The sequence below is a fragment of the Danio rerio genome, chromosome 3, assembly GCF_049306965.1.
Source record: "Danio rerio strain Tuebingen ecotype United States chromosome 3, GRCz12tu, whole genome shotgun sequence".
NCBI classification, from domain to species: domain Eukaryota; kingdom Metazoa; phylum Chordata; class Actinopteri; order Cypriniformes; family Danionidae; genus Danio; species Danio rerio.
The window spans coordinates 7,794,599-7,820,237 of NC_133178.1; the positions used below are offsets into that span (position 1 = coordinate 7,794,599).

The window sequence follows — 25,639 nt, forward strand, 5'->3', positions numbered from 1 at the left end:
TGACCTGATAATAATTAAACAAAGCTTGTTACTGTTCATGTTGTGGGTAATGGGTACTGTAATACCAGTAGCTTTTGACCTTGTGGGAACATTTTGGGAAAACAGTTCATAAATCATCCAGAAAAAAAAAATTAAAAATGCTAAATATTTTGTGTAAGGGTTGAAAATACAGTCTGTACAGTATAAAAATAGTGTGTGTGTGTGTGTGTGTGTGTGTGTAGTCCTGGTTTTCTTTTATGAGGTAAACCACGTTATGAGGACCAAATATACCCAGATGTACAGTAATACCAGTTACTTTTTACCTTGTGGGGACATTTTGGTCCTCATGAGGAAAACGGCTCATATACCATCCAGAAAGACGTATTTTTAAAAATGCACAATATTTTCTGTGAAGATATGGGTAAGGGCACATAATATTAGTCTGTACAGTAGAAACATCATTACGTCTATGAGAAGTCACGATGAAACATAAAAGCCCCGTGTGTGTGAGAGCAAATGCGTGTATATCTGTGTGCGTTTAGTCCTTTTTTTTTTCTTATGTGTTAAGGACCAAATGTCCTTAAAAGTACAGTAATGCCAGTTACTTTTGACCATGTGGGGACATTTTCTGTAAGCCTTAGGGTAAGGAGATAGAATATATAGTCTGTACAGTAGAAACATCATGATGTCTATAGGAACTCTATGTAAAACCCAGTGTGTGTGTCTGTGTGTGTGTGTGTGTGTGTGTGTGTGATAGCAGACTGTTGATTATCAGGGAAGTCTTTTGGCTCCAGCACTTCAGAAGAAAGAAGAAAAGGTAATACAAACAGAGATGGGGGAAGTGTGTGTGTGTGTTGGTTGTTGTTAATTTGCTCCATGCCGATCAGTCAAACAGGAACCCCAACCGAGCAAATCTGGTTTTCCTGACTGTCAGCAAGAGCTCCAGCAGAGCCGCGGCTGCGCACCCAGAGATGCAGAGACACAAGAGAGGCGCCAAACACTCATTAAAGCCCTCCAGATTAACTTTACACAAGTGTGATGCTTTAACTCGCTTTATTACCCCCTGCTGGACTCTCTGTGTGTGAGAAAGAGAGAGAGTGTATGTGTGTGTGAGAAACTGTATTAGTTTGTGTTTGTGTGTGTGTGTGTGTGTGTGTGTGTGTGTGTGAGAGAGAGGGACAGCGTATTTTTTTGTATTTGTGTACAATCCCAAATCAGAAAAAGAAAGGTCCAAGAAAGGTCTTGTCCTTTAGGAGCAAAGATGAGCTGAGGATCACCAGTCACCACCGAGATCACAAATATGTCAGAAAATTATTGAAATGTTTAAAAACAAAGTTCCTCAAAGAAAAGCTGGAAGACATTTGATTTTTCACCTTCAACAGTGCAGAACATTAGGGATGTGCGGATGTGATCGCGTGATCAGAAATCGGGCCAGATCACACAGTTTCAGACTCGATCGAAATCGGACATTACCTCCCGATCAGGACTTGAATATATACCAGAAGTTTACACACTCTAAAAAAAAAAAAAAAAAAGCAACATAACCATTTTTTTAAATGTCTAATGGTAAATCATACCAATCATTTACTATTTTAGATCTGTTGGGATTACTTACATGATTTACATTTGCTAAATGCATGAATATTGAGAGAATTTTTATTTTTTTGAGATTTTTTTTTTTTTATTAATTTCCAGACAGTCAACAGTTTACATACATTTCCTTGATATTTTTATAGCTTTGCTTTAAAACTGTAGCAAAAGCTTCTCGTAATAGTTTGAAAGATTTTTGGGCCATTCCTCCAGACAGAACTAGTGTAACAGGTCCCGTTTACACAAGTGCGTTTTAGTTTTAAAACAGCGTTTTAGATCAAAAACGATCCGCGTCCACACTAGCGTTTCACCTAGCGTCTCTAAACATATCTCCGTCCACACTGCGCCACCAAAAACGTACATCACGTGACCATTCGCGCACTCTGGCCATGTGCGTTCTAGTATAAACAGAAAGCATGCATCTCGCTCGGCATTTGGTTATTGTAAGTCAACAAACGCTGGTTTAACATTAAACGCCATGGCAAAGAAAGCAAGAGAGGTATTTTTGTGGACAGACAACGAGATCGAGTTGTTACTAAACATAACAAATTAATAACTGCACAATGGCGCCTAAAACAGACAATAGTGCAAACAACGCTCCCATTTCTGTGCCCTTGTTGTTGTTTACAGTACTGTCTTCCGGTAGCGTTAAAGCCATGTGTTATAGTCATGTGATGGGGACTTGACGAATAAGGGAAGGATACGCAATGACACAAAAGCCCCAATCAGCTAGCGAATCTCAGCAGTCCCGCCTCCGTTTTCAGATGTCTCCGTTTTTCCTCATCCACACTGAAATGGAGCAGCAGCATTTTACAATGAAAATGGCCTCTCCAGCATTTTCAAAACGCTCCGTTTTCGGCGCTCGAGAACTCTGGCGTAGTGTGGACGGATGGCGTAACCGTAGCAAAACTTATGCCTTTTAAAACGAAAACGCATTAGTGTAAACAGGGCCACAGAGTCAGATTTCTTGACTGTCTTGCTCGCACAAGCTTTTTCAACTCTGCCCACAAATTTTCTATAGTATTGAGTTCAGGGCTTGTCCACTCCAAAACATTCACTCTGTTGTCCTTAAAGCACATTTTAACTAATTTGGCAGTATGCTTAGGGTCATGGTCTGTTTGGAAGACCCATTTGTGGCCAAGTTTTAATGTCCTGGCTGATGTCTTGAGATGTTGCTTCAGTATTTTTACATAATGTTCTTTCTTGATGCTGCCATCTATGCTGTGAAGTGGACTGCAGCAAAACAGCCACACAACATGAAGCTGCCGCCCCCATACTTCACAGTTGAGATGGTGTTCCTAGGCTTGTAATGGCCCGTTTTCACTGAGTGGTACGGTTCGGTTTGGAACGCTTTTATGGCTGTTTCCACAGTCAAAAAGCGTACCGAACCAGTCTACCGTATTACTTTTTCGGCTTCCTTTCGAAAGGGTACCAAAAGGTGGAGCTACACATGCAGCTGAACACTGATTGGATACAGAGATAAGTCAGAACATAAACAAAGGAACCGCCATGTTTTTTTTTTTTTTTTTTTTTTAAATACAAAGCCGAGTTATTACATGGAAATACTAGATGCATATAATAACGAGCCATGGATGACCCAGGCTCATACAAACCTTGTCATCGTCTCTATGAACAGACACAAAGCCAAGAAGAAAAATCTGCCGTGTCCTGTTGTTGTGTTACGAGCTCGTCTAAACATGCGAGCGGTATTCGCTTTCTTCCGGGAGCTCGCGATCGCTTCTATATTTGATATAACAACTTCTTGAGCTGATGATAATAACATGAGTGCGATTATTGAAGTGTCTCTGCATCTGATCCGTTCGCAAAAAAAGGACTAGTGGGAGTGAAACGCGGAAAAAAAGAGAAGCCGTCAAAACACAGGAGCAAAATTCAATTCAATTCAATTCAGCTTTATTTGTATAGCGCTTTTACAATGTAGATTGTGTCAAAGCAGTTCAGTTCAGTTTAGCTCAGTTCATAGTGATTTAATCATTACTGAGAGTTCAAACACTGAAGAGCCAATTCATCGATGCGTAGCAAAATTGTTTTAGCAACCTGAATCATGAACAAACTGCCATGATTATCTTCGCCTTCTGGATTATTATAAACTAGGAATGACTAAGGCCGTACTCATACTAGGTACAGTTGCCTCGAACCGAGCCAAAGCACGCTTGTCCCCCCTCCCGTCTACCCCGACGGCCCGCGCTCACACCACAAACGGGCCTCGGCACGCTTACGTCATCGCTGCTGCGCTGTTCAGTGAGAAGCGCTCTCTCACTCAGCAGCACGGTGGAGATTTCTTTAGTTATATCGTTTTAGTTGTTTGATATGCAGTGCCATGCAGTCAAATATTTCGCCAAACAGTCCTTAGGGATGCGGTGACACGCAGTCAGATATTACGCCGAACAGATCCGCCACTTTTGGCGCTCATAAACAATTATAAAGCCCTCGTGCTGCAGGGATAAGGAGGTCTGCTGAAGTTGCAGCTGTCGTGCAGTGAGGGGTTTGCGTCTTTAATAAACTTCGGCAGTTTGCGTTCACTGAACAGCAAGAATGATTAATAAATCCATATGAGCCCCGTAAAAGTCACGTCTCGCTTTCAGTTTCGGGCTTTGGCGCGTTTTGCACTCACACACAAGCGTACCGTGTCAAAGCCCAAGTGAACCGCGCTCAGGCCCACCTCTTCCAACCGGGCCAGGGTCGGCCAAGTGAACCGTGCTTGAGCTCGATTCAGCACACTCACACTTCTCAAACGATCCGGGAAACAGGCCTGGGCACGGTACGCATGGCATAGTGTGAGTAGGCCCTAAATTACTCTCAAACAGAGCTTACATGTGCTGCTAAAAAAAACAGACACAGATGAGAAGTTTGCGCTGACTGTGGGCTTTATTGCATGTGTTTTTGAACTCAAATAAGGACTAAATGTCTGCTGTGTGTAGTTTTTCTGTAATTAATAATATATCGCAGACTGTAAGAGGCTGTATGTGTTCATATATGTTGCGTTTATATATTTATTTTATATAATTGCAGATGTTACAGTAGCCTATTTCACACTGATCTGCAGTTATAATCAAATCATGTTCATAGAAAAGTTAGTAATAAACATTTAGAAACAAGTACACTGTTAGACATTTCTGTAAATTACACAGTTAATTACTGTATTTCACCCAGTGTAATACTGCAAATTCCTTTTACGGTAAATAACTGTATTTACCGTTGCATTATGGGAATTTAGTGTGACGTCGAACAACATATACAGCGATGTACTGTATTTGTAAAAATTCGTGTATTATACTGTATTTTCCACAACTGCTTCAACGCCACCTTGCGGCGATTCGACTACTCTGCACCACATTTTGCCTGAGGACCCTGGAGCAATTCTGGAGGACAATTTATTAGTGTGCCTGAAGAACATACTGGATTTAACAAACTTTACTCTGGTAAGCTGAGGCAGTGTTTCATTTTACAGAATGTTTTGTGGACGAGAATAGAACAAAGTAAAGTATAAAGTTGGCTATTATTATTTTCTCTGGCTTGGCGTTATTTCGCCCATTTGAGAAATATATCATCTATTAAGATGTTACCTTTATTTAATTTATTACATTAACACTACTATTACTTTAAATAAGACTGTTTATGACTATTAGCCATTGTTCTCGTCATATCTTTTTATTTATTTACATAGGAACCGGTGTTGCAGCGGGTTTTGGTTTAGGAGGGAACCAGAGGTATGCAGACAGTTTTGGAGGACACTTAGCACGAGACAACGGTCCGGCAGAGAGTGTTTTCCCCCGGAAGAATATGAATGAAAGACCATCAAATAATCCAGGTAAAAGCGCGTCTGTCTGTGCTGACAACACTCGACATTGATTTGAGCACCTCTATTAGCATATGTTTGCTCGGCAACATTAGCTGAAGCGATCTTAAAATGGTAATGTTAACTGTTAGCTAAACTGAGCTAAGTTTATACTGAATTGGACTCAAACTCATTTTAACGTGCAACGTTTAACTTATATTGATTTATACTATATATATATTAGATGTTGTGAACTTATTTTTCTCTGGTTTAGAGTAACTTATATCGTTAGCTTGAGAAAATAACATCGCGACGTAACCTATAAGAACGTTAACGTAAATCTACAATATGCATAGAGGTAAAGTTGGTTTTATATTCGCACATTCGTTCATTTAGAAGACTCTAACGTTATACTGTTTACCATGTTACTTTGAATATTCGATCAGAATTAGCATGCCAGTATGACTTGAAATCAACATTAACACTGTTTATTTGACCGTGAGCATGTTGTACTTTGATAGTCGTAAGCTGCTAAAATGATTTCACTATTTAGAGTTTGCAAATAATACTTTTATGAAATTAAATTATTAAGGGGGAAGTCTGAATCTGCTAATATAAAACCAACTTTACCTCTATGCATTATGCTAATAACCACCTTTTTGCTATTTATTGTTTGCTAATTATTTTTTTATCACAACTCTTGACATTTGGTTTAACATAATTGTTACCATTATATTTTTTTCTGTTTAGATATGGCACGAGCACAGCACCAGGTTTTGTCTGAAGAAACAAACAGCATTTCGGAGGAACATCTTGATCAGCACAGCCTTATGCTTAAAAAATAAGCAAGACCAGTAAGCAACCAAGGTAAACAAATAAAAAAAAAGTTGTGTGGAGGTTGTGGATTGTAGCATGGTATTCTTATCTGTATTTTTGGCTTTTTTATGGTCTCAATATAGAATACTGGGAGCCTGCCTGTGCAAACTGGACCTCATACAACAGTAAGTACTGTACATCTATTTGTTTCTCAATATAGTAACATTACTTTTAATACAAAATGTGTCACATGTTTAGTTGCTAGCTAAATAAAAAATCTTTTTCCCTTTTTTATTAAACCATTTAGTAGGGTTTTTTTTCATCTTTGTTTATAATATTTTTGAGCAGATTGAGGTCTGTCATGGGTCAGACATTTCAAAATACAATAATTAGTATTGGGATACATGCATTTGTCTATGTATTAAATGTCTTTTCCCCATTTCATGTTGCCTAAATATTTTGTAATATTAAATAATAAATATTATTATATTAAATAAAATAATAAAATTTTTTTATAAATAATTCCAGAGGATGAAACAAAATGCACAGCAACAACCAGAGTGAGCCAGAAGAAGGCAGGAGAAGTAGTGAATGACAACCATGAACAACAGTGAGTTATCCTTCTTTCACCAGCTAACTGAGAACTTGGATTAGGTGAGACACTCTCAATAGTTGTATCAGTATTCAGTCTGTTTTAGTTTATTAGGAATACATAAAACAAATAGTCTAATCTGTCCTGCTGTGAATCAACCCATCACAAATGCTACAATGTTTTTGTAAAACCTTGTTAGGGGAAAAAATAAACAGGACATTCTGGTTAGTTCTCTTTTAAACATGGTAGTGAGCAGGTTATGAGCAGGAGCCAGTTGCTCAGTACCAGCTGAAAACTACCCCAACCTAGCTGCCATGCTTCAAAATAATTAACCAGTATATGATTTTTTTTTTTTTAAACAAGCTTCTTCTATGCTTATGTTAGTCTGTTTGTCCTTATCCAGAGTTCTTCATAATCCTGGACTGGGCCAAATCCTGACCAGATGCTGTGGTGGTCATGGAGGAGTGAATCCTAAAAGACACACGTGATCAATGAGTTTCCGCATTGATCCAATGGGCCAGCCTGACCACCCACTGGTGAACTTTCAAGCCTCCGGTGCCTAGACTGCGGCCTTGCACAAGTTTGGCTAGAGGAGAACTGGTCGTGCCCAACTGAGCCTGGTTTCACTCAAGGGCTTTTATTCTACACTTTCGTCAGTTGGTGAAGTTTCTTCCATGCCACTGTCGCCACTGGATCGCTTGGCTACGATTGGTGGATCGGTGGATTTGCTCTTCAGTGTTTGGACTTTCAGCAGTGACATTTACTGCTTTAATTCTGAAAACTGGACTGAAGCAGCTTCAATTTACAAGAACTTCTATGTTAAGCTGCTTTGACATCATTGATCTACATTGTAAAAGTGCAATAGAAATAAAGATGAACTGCATTTGAATATGTGAATTCAGACCTTGTTGAGCATTTGACTCAACATTTATTAGTAATAAATTAGTAATATTTTAAAGTTGTGTTGTTTCTGAGTCGGCTAATAGTTACAAATATTTATTTTTCCAACAATATGCAATTCAGAAGTTTAAATTTTTATTGTACATGTATGTTCTAGTGCTTTGTGTGATTTATTTATTTTTAATGTGTTGATTTTATTGCTTAATGTAATTGTCACACATTTTCCTTAAATGCTTTAAGCATTATTAATGTTTTAAAGAATGGAATATTTTGTAATTGTGTCTGGTTTAATGTCAGTAGTACTTAGTACAATTGGGGTTTTTCTTCTCAACAATATGCAGGTCAGACACTTAAATTAGATTTGTACATGTATGTTAATGTGCTTTTTCATTTTCAATGTTTTTTTTTCTTAAAATAAAATATTTTGAATGATTGAAATGTAATGTTTTTACACATTTTTAAGCTTGTTTTAAGCATCTCCAATGTTTTAAATAAAGAGTGTTTATTTTGTTAATATTTTGTAATTGTGTCTTTTTTAGGTCTATAGTATTAAAATAATATTAATAAAATTATATTATAAAATATTTAGGACAAAATTAAAAGGTTTACAGTAGCTAACTGTTAACTTAGGTTTTTACAGTAGTTAACCATTTTCAGACACTACAGTAACATGCTGTAAACGGATTTACAGTTGTATACTGTAAATCTAAAATACAGTAACTTACTGGCAACAGTGTTTCCAGTAAGTTACTGTAAAAACCCTTTGAAATGTCTAACAGTGTATTTATGTGTAAAGCATCAGTTTTGTGAGTAGTGCTGCTCATTATGATACGTGAGCGACCCGTACAGCTTTACTGTAGACATTTATTCGAAAAATTATTTATTATAAACTTTGTCATACACCACGCCCACCAAAAGAGTACCCTTTGTGGTGGAAACGCAAGCCTGATAAAGGTGACCCATACCGAACCGAACCGTACCGCACTGTACCAGTCAGTGGAAACGATGCATAAGCTTTCCCCTTTGTCCTCAAAAGGTAACACTGATCACTTTGGCCAAACAGTTCAATCTTAGTTCCATCAGACCACAGGACATGTCTCCAAACATGAGTCTTTTTCCCAGTGTAATGTAGCAAATTGTAATCTGCCTTTTTTGTTGGTTCTGGCTTGTTGATTTTCCCATGTTGTCACACAAGGAAGCAGTGTGTTTGAGGTTTTCCTGTAATACTATTCTACATTTGTGCCTCCAATTAACTCAAATGTTGTCAATTAGCCAATCAGAATCTTCCAAAACCTTGGCAACATCATCTGAGCTTTATCAGAGGCATAATAATCTTATTGTATGTAAACTTGACTTTTAACTAAAGTTCTATTTGTGTGCGTTTATGTATGTGTACAGTTTGTGTGTGTGTTTGTGTATGCGTGAGAACGCATTTATGTGTGTGTGCGAGAAAGTGCTTTTGCGTGTGTTTGTATTTGTGTGTGGGGGGAAATATGTGTGCGCCTGTAAGAAAGTGTATTTGAATGTGTGTACATGCACTAGAAACCTATGCAATGTCCCCACAATTCACAAAGACTAACCTCTGTGTGTGTGCGCAGCAGCATTTAGCACCTCCAGCAGTGCGTGTTGTTAAAGCTCCAGCTCTCACCTCAGCTCTGCGTCTTCACACCTCGCTGATAATTGGAGCGCTGGCGTCTTTTCCAGCGCGTGTTTGGCCTTCCATCAGTCAGTAGCTTCTCCTGCTGGTGTAACACACACATGAAAGCTTCATTCAGCGATGGAGGTTTATCTAGAGGCTGACATAAACGACACACGGCCTCGGGAACAGCACGTCTGGCTTCAGGAGGAGGTCAGATGTCAAGCGTGTACTTGAGGGACATTATCTGCAGCCAGATTACCACAAAGACCGCATATCTGAGTGAACGTAATCTACGATTTCAACCCAGAACAATGGAAAAATACATGTTTTAAGCTACAGATCAGGCCCAAACAGACTCTTTAGAAAACCAATATGGATTCTTTAAGTATTAATATGTACCTCCAAGGTACCAATATGAACCCCTGAAGTCCAAAGCGTGAAAATTTGATAAGGTACCACCTTAATAACAGCTTTTCCTCTTTATTTCTGAGACTAACAGCTTTTTTCCCCTTCAGCCGCTCTCTCTAATGAGGCTGTATCCCATTTACCAGGGTGAAAATGAGAAAATGACCCCCCGGGGACATTGTGAAGACCTTTCTGTCCCTGTCTCAGTGTGTCCTGTTTGAACACAGCAAAGCAGAGAGACGAACATGGTCACACACACACACACACACACACACACACACACACACACAAGCACGCACTGCTGTTACTGGGATGCTAATTAAATTATTGTTCCTTACACTACAGGGCTGTTGAATGCTCAATTCTGATTGGCTGATGAGCATCTATAATGTGCAGTTATTTTCAGATAACGCTCAGCTAAAGTAGTTCCAGCAGGTTTACAGCTCCATATCACTACGCTGAATGATTCGAGTTATTTCACAGCAACAATGGTCAGAAATCACATCAAAAGACAACAGAAGGCTTCAGATGAGATGTGTGAGAAACCAGTGCTACACACAGGAGCATTTTGAGGACCTGACAAATGTCTGAAATACAACAGTGATTTGAACTGTAATATACGGTAATCAGAATTATTCAGTTACATAATAGAGCATGCATTTAGATCCTGCACACAAATCCAGCTACTCTGAGATTAAATAACAGGAGTAACATCCTACAAATGGGAACCAAAGCATCTTACAAAATACCATATACACTGTGGATTTCTGTAGAATTTAAGGTAACAAGGCAGCAGTTCACCAGTAATTTCCTGTAAATCAATGACAGCCAAAAAAATACAGCATTTACATTTAAAGCACCATTTATCTTGCTGTATTTGTGTTTCCTGAATTGCATGTACAGTTGAAGTCAGAATTATTAGCCCCCCTGTTTATTTTTTCCCCCAATTTCTGTTTAACGGACAGATTTTCTCAACACATTTCTAAACATAATAGTTTTAATAACTTATTTCTAATAACTGATTTATTTTGTCTGTGCCATTATGACAGTAAATAATATTTGACTTGATATTTTTCAAGACACTTCTATACAGCTTAAAGTGACATTTAAAGGCTTAACTAGTTTAATTAGGTTAACTAGGCAGGTTATGGTAATTAGGCAAGTTATTGTATAATAATGGTTTGTTCTGTAGACTACTGAAAAACAAATAGCTTAAAGGGGCTAATAATTTTGACCTTAAAATGTTTTTTTTAAAAATTAAAAACTGCTTTTATTCTAGCCGAAATAAAACAAATAAGACTTTCTCCAGCAGAAAAAAATGTATCAGACACACCGTGAACATTTCCTGAATCTGTTAAACAACATTTGGAAAATATTTAAAAATAAATCAATAAATAAATAAAATCAAAGGGGGTCTAATAATTCTGACTTTAACTGTATACATGCAATGTTTAATATATAGTCATTTTCACAATGCAACTTACCGCATAACTGTCCTACAGTAAATACAGTTCATATTAGAGTTAAATACTGTGTAGTTTACAAGAAACGTTAGCAGTGTAGTTCAGGCCCCGATTGGCTAATCCAATCCCGGTGGGCCGGACAGATGGACGGATGGACAGGTGGGAGGTTGGATGGATTCTTGGATGGATGGATGATTGGATGGACTGACAGACGGACAAATGGGTGGGTGGGTGTTTGGACGGATGGTTGGATGGAGGAATAGATGTATGGATGCATGGGTAAGTAGATGGAAGGATGGATATAAGGACAGGTGGGTGGTTGGATGGATTCTTGGATGGATGGATGATTGGATGGACTGACAGACGGACAAATGGGTGGGTGGGTGTTTGGACGGATGGATGGATGGATGCATGGTTGGATGGAGGAATAGATGTATGGATGCATGGGTAAGTAGATGGAAGGATGGATATAAGGACAGGTGGGTGGTTGGATTCTTGGATGGATGGATGATTGGATGGACTGACAGACGGACAAATGGGTGGGTGGGTGTTTGGACGGATGGATGGATGGATGCATGGTTGGATGGAGGAATAGATGTATGGATGCATGGGTGAGTAGATGGAAGGATGGATATAAGGACAGGTGGGTGGTTGGATGGATTCTTGGATGGATGGATGATTGGATGGACTGACAGATGGACAAATGGGTGGGTGGGTGTTTGGATGGATGGATGGATGGATGCATGGTTGGTGGGTGGGCGGTTGGATGGATTCTTGGATGTCAATATATCAGTTCAAACTATTTTTTAAAAAGTCAATAAAAGTAATTTTTGAAAGTTTTCCACATCATGGAGAGCGTGTCGTTTTACATTTGATCATTTTTTTAGTTTCTGTAAAAAAAAAAGCATAACAGCACTGTTTATCTTTGCTCTGTTAAATATTATATAAACTTATAACATCTCAATCAGTCTAAATTAAATAACTGTTTCCAAATAACGCTATTAAAGTCATCTGGTGAAACTGTATTCATGTCGCAAAATATATATTGCAGAAAAAACGAACTGACGTATTAGACTAATTAATTATCAGACTAATAAACTAATTAACATAATAACGTAATGTCTAATTTATCCCATATCAAGCAGCCCTACACACACACACACACACACACACACACACACTGATAAAAGCCACTACTAGATGGCACAGAATTACAGATGTGTCCTTTACATGCACAATAAAATGTATATTCTATTTTAATTCTGCCATGAATATTTTTAAACGAAGAGTACATTCCAAAAACAGTACCAAATAAAAGTCACAGTACTTCAAAGTTGAAAGAAAAATATGCAAATGAAGCAATGCCTAAGAAAACATGCACCAATTTGCATGCATCAAGCACCTAAATCTGACAATTGCGTAAAGTCATTTCTTTTATTTATTAACTGTATATATTATTATATGATATTATATAAATATATTTAAATAGGTAATATATAACGCAGTGGGTAGCACGATAGCCTCATGTTCTCCCTGTGTTGATGTGGTTTTCCTCCGGGTGCTCCGGTTTCCCCCACAGTTCAAATAAATGCGCTATAGGTGAATTGATTAACTAAATTGGCCGTAGTGTATGAGTGTGAATGCAAGAGTGTATAGGTGTTTCCCAGTGTTGGGTTGCGGCTGGAAGGGCATTCGCTGCATAAAACATGTGCTGGATAAGTTGGCGACCTCTGATTAATAAAGGGACTAAGCTGAAAAGAAAATGAATGAATGAAAATGGAACCATTATAACATCTAGATAATATGTAGTTTTAATTAACACAGTTATAAATCTGAAGTCTGTTTTACTCATGCCTTTAGCTGGTAGCAAAAATGGACAAAAAACCCTCAAAAAAAAAAGTATTTTGAAATCAAAAAAAAAAAGTACACTTTATCTCACAGAAGGAAAGAAAGGAGTCTTTTAAAGCAAAGCCTGTGCAGGTGAAAGTGAACCAGTGTGTGTGTTGTATATGTGTGTGTGTTACGGGGGGAGGATGGAGTGATTGACAGCTCACACGCCAGCCATTATAGTGAGGTGCAGCCAGCAGCGTCGCCATGGCAACAGTCCAGGGGCCCGACAGAACAAAGAAGCGGGAGCCCACTGTGTGTGTGTGTGAAAGACCAACGGCCTCCAGCGCTCATATTTACATGCGACGCTCAAGGGTTAATTGCTGTGAATTCCTGGGCTGCGTGTGAACTGACTGCGTCGGCTTTGATTTTACATCGCAAAGAAAAGAAGCACACACTTCCAGAGTTACAGATGTTCAGAGCCTGATTATTCAGATCATTTCACATCTAAAACATGTCTTGATCGATTCTACCAGATAAAGGTGAAATTGAAATTGAACTTGAGATGTTCCTCCAGCTTAAAACGACTCTCAAGTGTTGACTTCAATAATGTTTGTGCCTTAAATTGCCAATTTTATTTTATTTTTAGGGATCCGAGCACCGAAACGGTGTGTAGGCCCTATTGGAATTGCTCCATTCTTCTTATTTTCTAGAATGAATCGCGATTTTGAGGGTCTAAACATGTTCGAAAATTTTGCACACTTGCCAGAAGTGGTAAAAATGTACATTTATTATAGGGTTTCGGAAGTGGGTGAAGCAAACTGGCTCAACAGCGCCACCTATGCGCTCCCAAGCTTCGTTTCACGCACACGTACGAAAATTGGCACACACATCAAACATGCCAATACAAAAAAGTCTCTTGGAGCAAAATCTCAAACCCAACAGGAAGTCAGGAAGAGTAAAAGTATCTGTTGTAAATGTTACTCAAACCATGTGTCAACCTTTCAAACATACTCTGAAGTAGGGAGGACTAAGTATTATGCTGTGAAAGTATGACGTGTTTAAATGCAATTTGTGCAGGGATGTGTAAACGTAACATTCTGTAGTGCATTTAGTGATTGTTTGTTAAGTCCATTTGGCGATTTCAGTCATTATACAGTAGGCACCGGTCATCTTCTCATCAGTGACATGCATCTAGTCTCTCTGAGATTGTGTATAAAGAAATTGTACCTACCCCAAACATTTGAATGATTGTGTATTTGTATTTAATTTTAGTACAAAAAAATCTGAGACCAATTTGTAAATCAATCAATCAATAAATCAATCAATAAATCAATCAATCAGTAAATAAATAACTTATTGTGTGAATAATAAAAATAAAATACAGAAAAAAATAAAAAACGAAAAAAAATAATAAACAAATAGATAATTACAATTTGAATAAATAAATTATATAAATAAATGCATATATATATATATATATATATATATATATATATATATATATATATATGTATGTATATATAGCCAAACAATTAAATAAAATGTTGATAAATAAATGCATTAATATAACGTATTAAATAGATAAATTAATAAATTCAAAATAAAATAAAATAAATAAATACAGTTTAAAAAAACAAAGAACATAAATGAATAAATACAAAATAAAACGTCCATAAATAAATGCATAAATAAAAATGTAATAAATAAAAAAATTAATAAAACTAAAAAATGAATTACATTAAAAAAATAAATAAAATGTCAATTAACGCATAATTTAAAAAAAAATAAATAAATACAAAATAAAATAAATAAATAAATAACAAATAAAATGTCAGTAAATGCATAAATAAAGATGTATTAAATAAATAAATTTCTAAAACTAAATAAAATAAATACAATTTAAATAAATGAATAAATAAATAAATAAATTACATAAATGAATAAATACAAAAACAAATTGTCAATGAATAAATTCATAAATAATGTATTAAATGTATTAAATAAATAAATGAATAATAAAAAAATAAAATAAATTAATAATTAACAAATAAAAAATAATAAATAAAATATCAATAAATAAAGGCATAAAAATGTATTAAATAAATTAATTAATAAAAACAAATAAAAATAAATAAATACAATTTAAATAAAAAATAAACAAATTAATAATACAAATGAATAAATAAAATAAATAACATGTCAATAAATAATAGCATAAATAAAAAAAAATAAATACAAAATAAATAAATAAATAAATAAATAAATAAATAAATAAATAAAATATTACAGAAAATTCCACCTAATTTACAAAAAAACAATAATAACTGAGCAACATAAATCCCTAAGCCTGCAGTCCTTCCAAAAACTGGTTCATTACTTGTCCTTTTGTCTTGCCTGTTTTCCAGATTTTTTAAAACCCCAAGTAACTTTGACAGAATGTGTCTTCAATGTCTTGCTAAACTGGAGTTTGATCTCATTAACATTCCATTTGCTTTGAGACTGAACCACAAACGTTTGTTGTACCAGCCCTGTTTTTTTCTTTTCAAAGGGCATTTGCGCGACACCTCTTTCTAAAAACAAAAGATTTACCCAACAACTGCCTGAAAGACACTTTGAAACTGGGTTTTAATGCATGTCCACATTTTTTCCCATGTGAACTACAAACATTGAGCTCATCTGACATTAGATTAGAAAACTTTATTGATCCCTGTGAGGGAAAACTCTTTAAGATATACAATACAAATAAATGATACACTAAATGCTTATACAACAAACCCCACATATATGCCAACTATACATCCTAAACGCAGTAAATGGCTGAGCAATAAAATGAATAAGAAATAATACACTGAAAATTTTAATTTTGCGTCTTGTTCAAACTACTTATTTAAAATAAGCTGAAGCAACATATATCATAAGGTTTTTTTTTTTTGGAATAACTATTAAGTTAAATTAATCAATTTGTGTTGGGACAACATGAAGGCATTGTGTGGAAGCCAGCATTTTAATGGGTGTTTTCAGTTTATTTATTTTAGGACCTTGATCTCAGCTCTGTTTACTTTAGATTCAACTGTTCTGTTTAAGGCAGTAGATGTGGATGGATGCATGGACAGAGAGGCAGACGGATGGATGGACGGATATGAATAAACAATGGGTGAATGGATGAATGGATGGATGGATGGAAGAATGGTTAGAATGACAGACGGACTGATGGTTGGAAGTAGACATTTTAGTAGACAAGGTAAACATTTTTGGATTGACGGATGGATGGATGGATGGATGGATGGATGGATGGATGGATGAACAGACAGTTGGATGGACGTGACTAAACAATGGATGGATGGATGGATGAATGGATAGATGGATAGATGTGAATAAATGGATGGATGGATAGACGGATGGATGTGAATAAACAATGGATGGATGGATGGATGGATGGATGAATGGATGGATGGACAGATGAATATGAATGAACAATGGATGGATGGACGGATGGATGTAAAGAAATTATGCATGGATGGATGGATGGACAGATGGATGGACATATGAATATGAATGAACAATGGATGGATGGACGGATAGATTAGAAGATATTATGCATAGATGGATGGACAGATGGACGAAGGTGTATAAACAAAGGTTAGATGGATGGATGGATGGATGGATGGATGGATGGATGGATGGATGGATGGATTGATGGTTGGAGGGACAGAGGGACAGATGATTGGAAGAAAACATTTTAGTAGACAAGGTAGACATTTTTGGATAGATGGATGGATGGATGGATGGATATGAATAAACAATGGATGGATAGATGGATGGATAAATGTGAATAAATGGATGGATGGATGGATGGATGGATGGATGGGAATAGACAATGGATGGATGGATGGATGGGAATAAAGAATGGATGGATGGACGGGTGGATGGATGGACAGATGGATGTGAATAAACAATGGATGGATAGAGGGACAGATGGATGGAAGAATGAAGGTGAATAAGGAGGAGAATAATGGATAGATGCATGGATGGATGGATGGATGGACGATTGGACGGATGAAGGTAAATAAACAATGGGTGGATGATGGATGAAGGTGAACAACCAATAGATGGATGGATGGATGAATGGATGAATGAAGGTGAATAAACAATGGATGGATGGATGGATGGATGGAAGAATGAAGGTGAATAAACAATGGATGGATGGATGAATGGACGGATGGATGTGAATAAATGATGGATGAATGGATGGATGTGAATAAATCAAGGGTGGATGGATAGATTGACGGACAGACGGACGATGGATGGATGGACTGATGGATGAAAGATTAAAGGTGAATAAATGATAAATGGAGGTGAAAAATTGAAAGATGCATGGATGGATGGATAAAGGTCAATAATCAATGGATGGATGATGGATGAAGGTGAAGAAACAATAGATGCATGGATGGATGGGAGAATGAAGGTGAATAAAAGATGGATGGATGGATGGAGGAAAGTAGACAATTTTGGACGCGTGGAAAATAACTAGCAGTTTTACCAGATTTTTATACTGTAGTTTGTAAGACTAACTAATCAATTTTTAAAAAGTCAATAAAAGTATTTTCAACATCAAAAGTTGTTGGAGATCAAACTCCCATATTGCAATGCAAAAGCATTAACAAATGCAAAAAAAATCATCACAAAATACGATAAAACTTCTAATTTTAAAAAAGTTTAATGTAGCAGTTATCGTTGAGATGCATAATAGAAAGCATTATTTTGTATGCATGAAGCCTCTTTAAGAAGCAAGAATAAAACTCAGTTTATGACTCCATCACTGTCAATGATATGTAGGGTCCGTTTATATTTTAATCATTCAATGTTTTTTTAGAAACAGATGTGTATTGCTTTGTAGAGTGTAGTCTAGAGGCAAGCGGAGACTTTTTCCAGTTTATTAACTACATTTGTATACAGATGTCCGATATTACACTCTTGAAGAAAAACTGGATGCGTATCATGGTTGTGAAGCATCTTTAAAATGAATTAATTTTATTTAAATGTGGAACGATAACATGGTGGAATGACTTGTCGAAATAATTCTAAATGAATATTCATCAATTAATGATTTGTGATCAGGTGTTAGACTTTGGTTTTATCAATTCTACAAACTGTGTTCAGTGAAGCATCGCAAATTTTGCATAACATCAAAGCCTGAAACAACTAAATGTATTGTAACAGCAATGCAACGTAACAACTAAATCAATACATATAGTTGAAGTCAGAATTATTAGCCCCCTTGAATTATTAGCCTACTGTTTATTTTTTTCCACAGTTTCTGTTTAACAAAGAGTAGATTTTCTCAACACATTTCCAAACATAATAGTTTTAATAACTCATTTCTAATAACTGATTTATTTTATCTTTGCGATGATAACAGTAAATAATGGTTGACTAGATATTTTTCACGACACTTCTGTACAGCTTAAAGTGACATTTAAAGGTTTAACTATGTTAATTAGTAATTAGGCAAGTTATTGTATAACGATGGTTTTTTCTGTAGACTATTGAAAAAAATATATAGCTTAAAGGGGCTAATGATTTTGACCCTAAAAGGGTGTTTAAAAAATTTAAAACTGCTTTTATTCTAGTCGAAATAAAAGAATAAGACCTTCGCCAGATGAAAAAAAATATTATCAGACGTACTGTGAAAATTTCTTTGCTCTACTAAACATCATTTGAAAAAATAAAAATAAAAAAAACCTGGTTATAGCAACGTAATTTAGGGAAAATAGTAATAGCCTATAGCCCATGCGTGTGGTAGAAGTGCGTTAACGTAAATGCGTATCCGGTCTTGGAATATAAAATTTTGTTCTATATTTTGTTATTCGAGAAATGACACAAACGAACACAACAACAAAACAACACAATCGTACTTTAATTTTCATAGAACATGTGTGGTTTATTTATAACTAATTTCGAGAGGATCACGTGCTTATAATAAACACGGCTAGCTCCTCATTAGCTCCATAATCTGCCCTATTAGATAATTACAGAAGCATTATAAATAGCTTGAGTTTTTCACTCCAGTTATCTTCATCTTGAAGCTTTCCCCCCTCCACCCCTACTTCCCCTTTTTTATGGGGCAACACAGTGGCTCAGTGACTAGCATTGTTACCTCACAGCAAGAACATTGCTGTTCCAACCTCCTATCGGGCTGGTTGGTGTTTCTGTGCGAAGTTCACATGTTCTCCTCGTGATCGCGTGGGTTTCCCACGTGTGTGTGTGTATGTGAAGATGTTTCCCAGACATGGGTTGCGGCTGGAAGGGCATCCGCTGCATAAAAACTTGCTGGATAAGTTGGTGGTTCATTCCGCTGTGGCGACCCCAGATTAATAAAGGGACTAAGCCGACAAGAAAATGAATGAATGAATGAACACTGCGACAAGCAGGGGAGTTCTCGAGACCTACCTGAGCTCGAACTCCCCTCTCTTGCCCTTATAACAGGAGGGAGCCCCGGGCTTGAGGATATTACGAGCTCAGGGCTCTCTCCCAGGACAGCATGCCAATTACGCTTTATTGATTATCAGCTAAGTGTGAACTCTTGAAATGCCAGCGAAATTGGTGGTTCATTCCGCTGTGGCGACCCCTGACAAATCAGAAACTAAAAACAAACGAACAAACTTAAAGACAAAAATCTAATAATTTTGTTTTTTGTTATTAAATATGGGTTTCCAAAAGTTAAATCAAATGACCAAAAAGATACAGACTGAGTTGCCTCTACAGCTAATCAAAGAATGCACATACCTGGATATCTAAGCAAGATTTGCTTCAAAAAGATCTCCAACATCAAAAAGACACTGGCCTTGCATACCAGGTACCAGAAATACCCAGCACTCCTCAAACCTCCAACATGCATCAAACGCAACAAATGGCCATTTTTGAAATAATTCAAAAAGCAAAATATGTCTGGCACAGCATCAACCGCGGACGTTTCACAAGACCCCAATTAACCCAGTGGTGGGAGAAGACCAATTTGCATTCTCCACCAAGGAAATCAGATGCGCTACGTGCAGAGGTCAGGGTTGCAAAAGGCAGGAGCGCAAAGTGTAGTGACAACTAGCATGAATCGGACTCTTTATCCCATGCGGGGTGGAAAAAAGCACCTGCGGTTTATATACAATGAGCGTTAAGAGCGGGCCAGCTGTAGTCTTCGGGATAAGGTGGAAATATAAGCTCACTGACAGATGCACGCTAGCAAGCGAGCTAGCTGGCGGCGATGACAAGAGAGATAGCAAAGGCTACAAGGAATGATTATCTAACACCCTTTCAAAAGCAAGCACGGTGAAAAGACATTGCGAAATTGATTCATCATGTTTATACATGTTTAGCCCTTGAGTATTGCTTAAATTGACTACCCTTTCGTTATGTTCAGGGCTGTTTTTGCCCCATTGAACTCCATTTTAATTACCTTTTATTTTTTTAATCGCAAAGCCATCATATAATCAACCATTGTTGAAAATACTTCAAAATTTGTCTTTTTTTTTTGTTGATCTGGCTTTTACATTGAGTTCTATAGAGTAAAACAGCAGATTATAGTGTGTGTGCACAAATACATGGAAGATTTTATGATTATTTCTGTTTTCACCAATTCTTCCACTTAAATATCTGATATTTCAGTTATCTGATTCCTTTTTGTTTTTGGAACATTAAAAAACAGGTCTGTTTTGAAACAATACTTCAATGCTTGTTTTATTTTCGTTACCTTTTTCAGCCTCTATTTCAAAACAAACATTTATACACTGCAATAAAACACTGTGTGTAATATAAAACAATTCAATTTATTAAATCAGATAAAGGGAAATGTAACTGTCTTTGCCTTTTTAGGTAATTTACTTTGAATGTAGAAACAGCTTTATGCTGTGTTTGAAAACACAGTAGACAGCTTTGCAGTTTCCTTTACAGTTTCTTGCTGGCAATCTTGCTGCCAGCTCTTTACTGTTTTTTAGTAAACAGTAGACTACTTTAATTTCCACCAGCAGTGACATACTGTTCATTATAACAGTAACTTGCTGGCAATCTTGCTGCAGGTTCTTTATTGTTTGTTTTTCAGTAAACAGTAGACTACAGTAATTTTTACCTACAGTGAGATACTATTAATTTTAACAGCTACTAGCTGGCAACCTTGCTGCCAGTTCTTTACAGTTTTTGTTTTTTTCAGAAAACAGTAGACTACTGTTAATTCGACCAACAGTAACATATAGTTAACTTTAACAGTTACTTGCAGGCAAGCTTGCAGCCAGTTATTTACTGTTTTTTTTAAGTAAACAGTAGGCTGCTGTCATTTTGACCAACAGTAAGATTCCTTTAATTTGAACAATTACCTGCTGCCAACCTTTTTTAGGTAAACAGTCAACTACTGTAATTTTGACCTACAGTAAGATGTCGTTAATTTTAACAATTACAATTAATATTGCTGCCAGTTCTTTACTGTTTTTTTTAGTAAACAGTAGACTACTGTAATTTCCACCAACAGTAAGATGTCATTAATTTTACAGTAACTTGCTGGCAATCTTGCTGCCAGTTCTTTATTTTTTGTAAACAGTCAACTACTGTAATATCCACCAACAGTAACATACTGTTCATTGTAACAGTTACTTTGGTGCCAGGTCTTTACTGTTTTTTTTGTTGTTGTTTTTTTAGTAAACAGTAGACTACTGTAATTTCCACCAACAGTAAGATGTCATTAATTTTACAGTAACTTGCTGGCAATCTTGCTGTCAGTTCTTTATTTTTTGTAAACAGTCAACTACTGTAATATCCACCAACAGTAACATACTGTTCATTGTAACAGTTACTTTGGTGCCAGGTCTTTACTGTTTTTTTTTTTTTTTTTTGTAAACAGTAGACTACTGTAATTTCAACCGACAGTAAGATACTGCTAGTTTTAACATTTACTTGCTGGCAACCTTGCTGCTAGTTCTTCACTGTTTTTTTTTTTTTTAAGAGAGAGTAGACTACAGTAATTTCACCAACAACAATATGTCATTAATTTTACAGTAACTTGCTGGCAATCTTGCTGCCAGTTCTTTATTTTTTGTAAACAGTCAACTACTGTAATATCCACCAACAGTAACATACTGTTCATTGTAACAGTTACTTTGGTGCCAGGTCTTTACTGTTTTTTTTTTTGTTGTTTTTTTTGTAAACAGTAGACTACTGTAATTTCAACTGACAGTAAGATACTGCTAGTTTTAACATTTACTTGCTGGCAACCTTGCTGCCAGTTCTTTACTGTTTTATTTTATTTTTTTAAAGAAAGAGTAGACTACAGTAATTACACAAACAACAATATACCACTAATTTTACAGTTACTTGCTGGCAATCTTGCTGCCAGTTCTTTATTTTTTGTAAACAGTCAACTACTGTAATATCCACCAACAGTAACATACTGTTCATTGTAACAGTTACTTTGGTGCCAGGTGTTTACTGTCTTTTTTTTTTTTTTTTTCATTTTTGTAAACAGTAGACTACTGTAATTTCAACCGACAGTAAGATACTGCTAATTTTAACATTTACTTGCTGGCAACCTTGCTGCCAGTTCTTTACTGTTTTATTTTATGACTTTACAGTCATTTAAGTAAAAAGTCAACTACTGTAATTTTGACCTTCAGTAAGATACTGTTAATTATAACAGTATGTTACTTGCTGGCAACCTTGCTGCCAGTTCTTTGTTTTTTTTAGTCAACAGTAGACTACTGTAATTTCACCAACAGCAATATATAATTAAATTTATGATAACTTGCTGCCAGTTCTTTACTGTTTTTTAACAGTCAATTTTTAACAGTGTACTGTTTACTATGTTCTAAAAGTTGAGCTGCTTATTTAGATTTTCTCAGACACATCAAGGTAAGTGCACAAAGGCCACACACACATACACACACACACACACACACACACACACACACACACACACACACACACACACACACACACACAGACAAAATACTCAATATAAAAGCCAAAAAAGGATTTTGTTTTTGCGCTACAACTCATGATCAACAGTAAAAAATAAAAACATATGACCTTTTCCCAACAAGGTAAGCCAGCAACAATCAAGAAAGCATGATGATATGCTGTCATGGCTTTGCTATAAAAAAAGTCATATTAATGGAAGTCAAATTGGTAAAAACAGCCCCGAACATAATGAAAGGGCAGTCCATTTGTAGTATATTGTTGAGTTTTTAACATTTTCAAAGCATTTTCCCAAAATATGTGTCAAAATAAGATTTGTCACCAAAAATCATTTCATTTGCTGAAACAGAGAATGTTTAAGGCTCTAACATCCCCCCAGAATGGATGAAAACATCCCCAACTTCACACGAGAGTTAAAAAAACAGACGAAGTGACGTGTTGACAAGCATCTAGAGTTAAAATGAGAAATATGAAGGGAAAACGCTTCAACATGGTCAAACTGGGTCAAAACAGAGCCTCGTCTCCGCCAATTGGGCACCTCTGAAGTTGCGATGGCTCTTCGGGGCGAAACAAATTATTTATAGAGTTTATAACAATGACATGTCACGAAGTTTCAATTTCACTACAATGAATCCATACCCACGGTTGCATAAAGCAACACCACATGGATGAGAAGGGGATCACGACACAAGCGGGTCCGCCCACCCAATCCGCCGCTCCCCAGACGTACAAAAGACGGGGAAAAAAAAAAACAGACGTATAGACGCCTTTCATGCTCACAATGAGAATCATATGTCTCCTGTGGCCTGCTCCAGACATTCGGTCTTCACTATAGGTGACGCCTTCAGGCACAAATGGGAATCTGAAACAAGGAACAAATCGTATGGAGATAAGAGGCTTCTGGAGGGGAAGCGCTGGCCTAATGGCTCGGTTCAGCAAACACAAAGGTTACAGGTTCAATTCCCCAGAAGAGTGCAGTTGTGCGTCGGCCAACTCAATACTCTTATGCAAGACTCACTGCAGTGCAGACCCATCTGTAAAAGCAGCACATGATGACATGCATGGATTTAACTGGAGCTTTAATACACAAAAATAAGCCGATCTTGAAATTTATATATATATATATATATATATATATATATATATATATATATATGTGTGTGTATATATATATATATATATATATATAAATATATATATATATATATATATATATATATACATACATACACATACATACATATACATATATATATATATATATATATATATATATATATATATATATATATATATATATATATATATAAAGTTGTGAACTATTTCGATAAAGTTAGATATAGAGAAGCAAGCACTAAGTATATAAGGGTACATTCTATATAATCAGTTGTATTGATGGTATCATTTAAAGGGCTGGTCCACTATGATATCATATTTTAACCTTTAGTTGATGTGTAATGTAGCTGTGTGAACATACACAGCATCTCTGAATGTAAAAAAGTTCTAAGTTCAATGCAAAGGGAGACCGCTTAGCAGTTAGCTTAGCAAAGCCTACAATGAATGAAATTTGGGGACTACAAAAATACTTCCGCCCCCTGTGAGATCACAAAGGTTCGTTTACCGCGCATCCAAACTGCGCAGGTAAGGGACGTAGCCAGAGGCACTGTAATGTTATAGCAGAGACGAAGCTAAAAATGCGTCTAAACGCTGCTGTTCCCACAGAGCTTCGTCTATTTCTGTATTTGGGCTTCCACAGGACACGCCACAAAGACAGAAGTGCTTACAGTTCAATATTAATTATGTTCCAGAGAATCATAAAATACACAGCAAACATGATTTGACAAAACAGCTCCAGAATCTCTCACAGTTCAGTGCTGGATTCTGCTAAAATCTCAAAGCAGAAGCTGTGAGCTACAACCTGTAAGTGTTTTTATTTGCTAAAATTGATCATGACAGTGTCTAGCATTAACGGTATGCTGTAGTAACGATGTAAACAATGCGAAATGTTGCTTTACAGGCAAACGATTTAGCTACAAATTCATATGTATCAGTCAAACTGCTGTAAACACACACTCCACCAGCACTTTCGTGTCTCTTATGTGTGTGCGCGCGCGACTGCATTGATTGACTTCAGGCAGCTTTTTTTATGCGTTTCAAATCACAGATAATGAAGTCGCAAAAGAGATGTGAATGATTCATATTACTTGCATCTGCATATTCCGGATATATATGAAAGACGTCGTGTAACGCATAGAGTTAAAAAAAATACAGGATAGCTTATCTGACTCGTGTTAGCAGCAGAATAATGAATCAAGGCTCACACAGGTCGCATCCCACATCTTGTGCTTTATTCTTCTGTCACGATATATTACAGAAAATAATTTAATCCGAGCATCAGAAAAAAAGAAAAAGAAAGTCCCATGCACATGCGCTTGTTACAGAAAGTTCACACATGCACACACACACACACACACACATAGACGCAGATAACATTCACACACACATAGAGACACATACAAAGACGAGGTCTTTTAAAGGAGCCGCACTCCATTTTCACTCGTTACACTTGTCACTTGTCAGATTTTATTTTAGAGAGCAGGCAGGAGGTTGGCTGATTGTTTACACAGCAGAAAAGCGCGTGCTTTTATGGGCGTGACGTGGAGCCGATTCGCGAA

At 36.5% G+C, this 25,639-nt stretch overlaps 1 protein-coding gene and 1 long non-coding RNA gene across 3 annotated transcripts in view; one reads left to right on the forward strand and one right to left on the reverse strand.

Moving 5' to 3' along the window:
* The window catches only part of LOC101883776 (uncharacterized), a 191,970-nt gene that overhangs the window by 46,297 nt on the left and 120,034 nt on the right, over positions 1-25,639 (reverse strand). For both annotated transcript variants that reach the window (XM_073944112.1, XM_073944111.1), the window contains exon 2: positions 9,322-9,415. The gene's annotated coding sequence lies outside the window, so the exon portion shown is untranslated. The remainder of the gene's footprint in view (positions 1-9,321; positions 9,416-25,639) is intronic.
* On the forward strand, positions 5,363-7,309 carry LOC141381129 (uncharacterized). Its single transcript, XR_012400799.1, has 5 exons — positions 5,363-5,398; positions 6,116-6,232; positions 6,325-6,366; positions 6,710-6,791; positions 7,177-7,309. It is a non-coding gene; the product is annotated as an uncharacterized lncRNA (long non-coding RNA).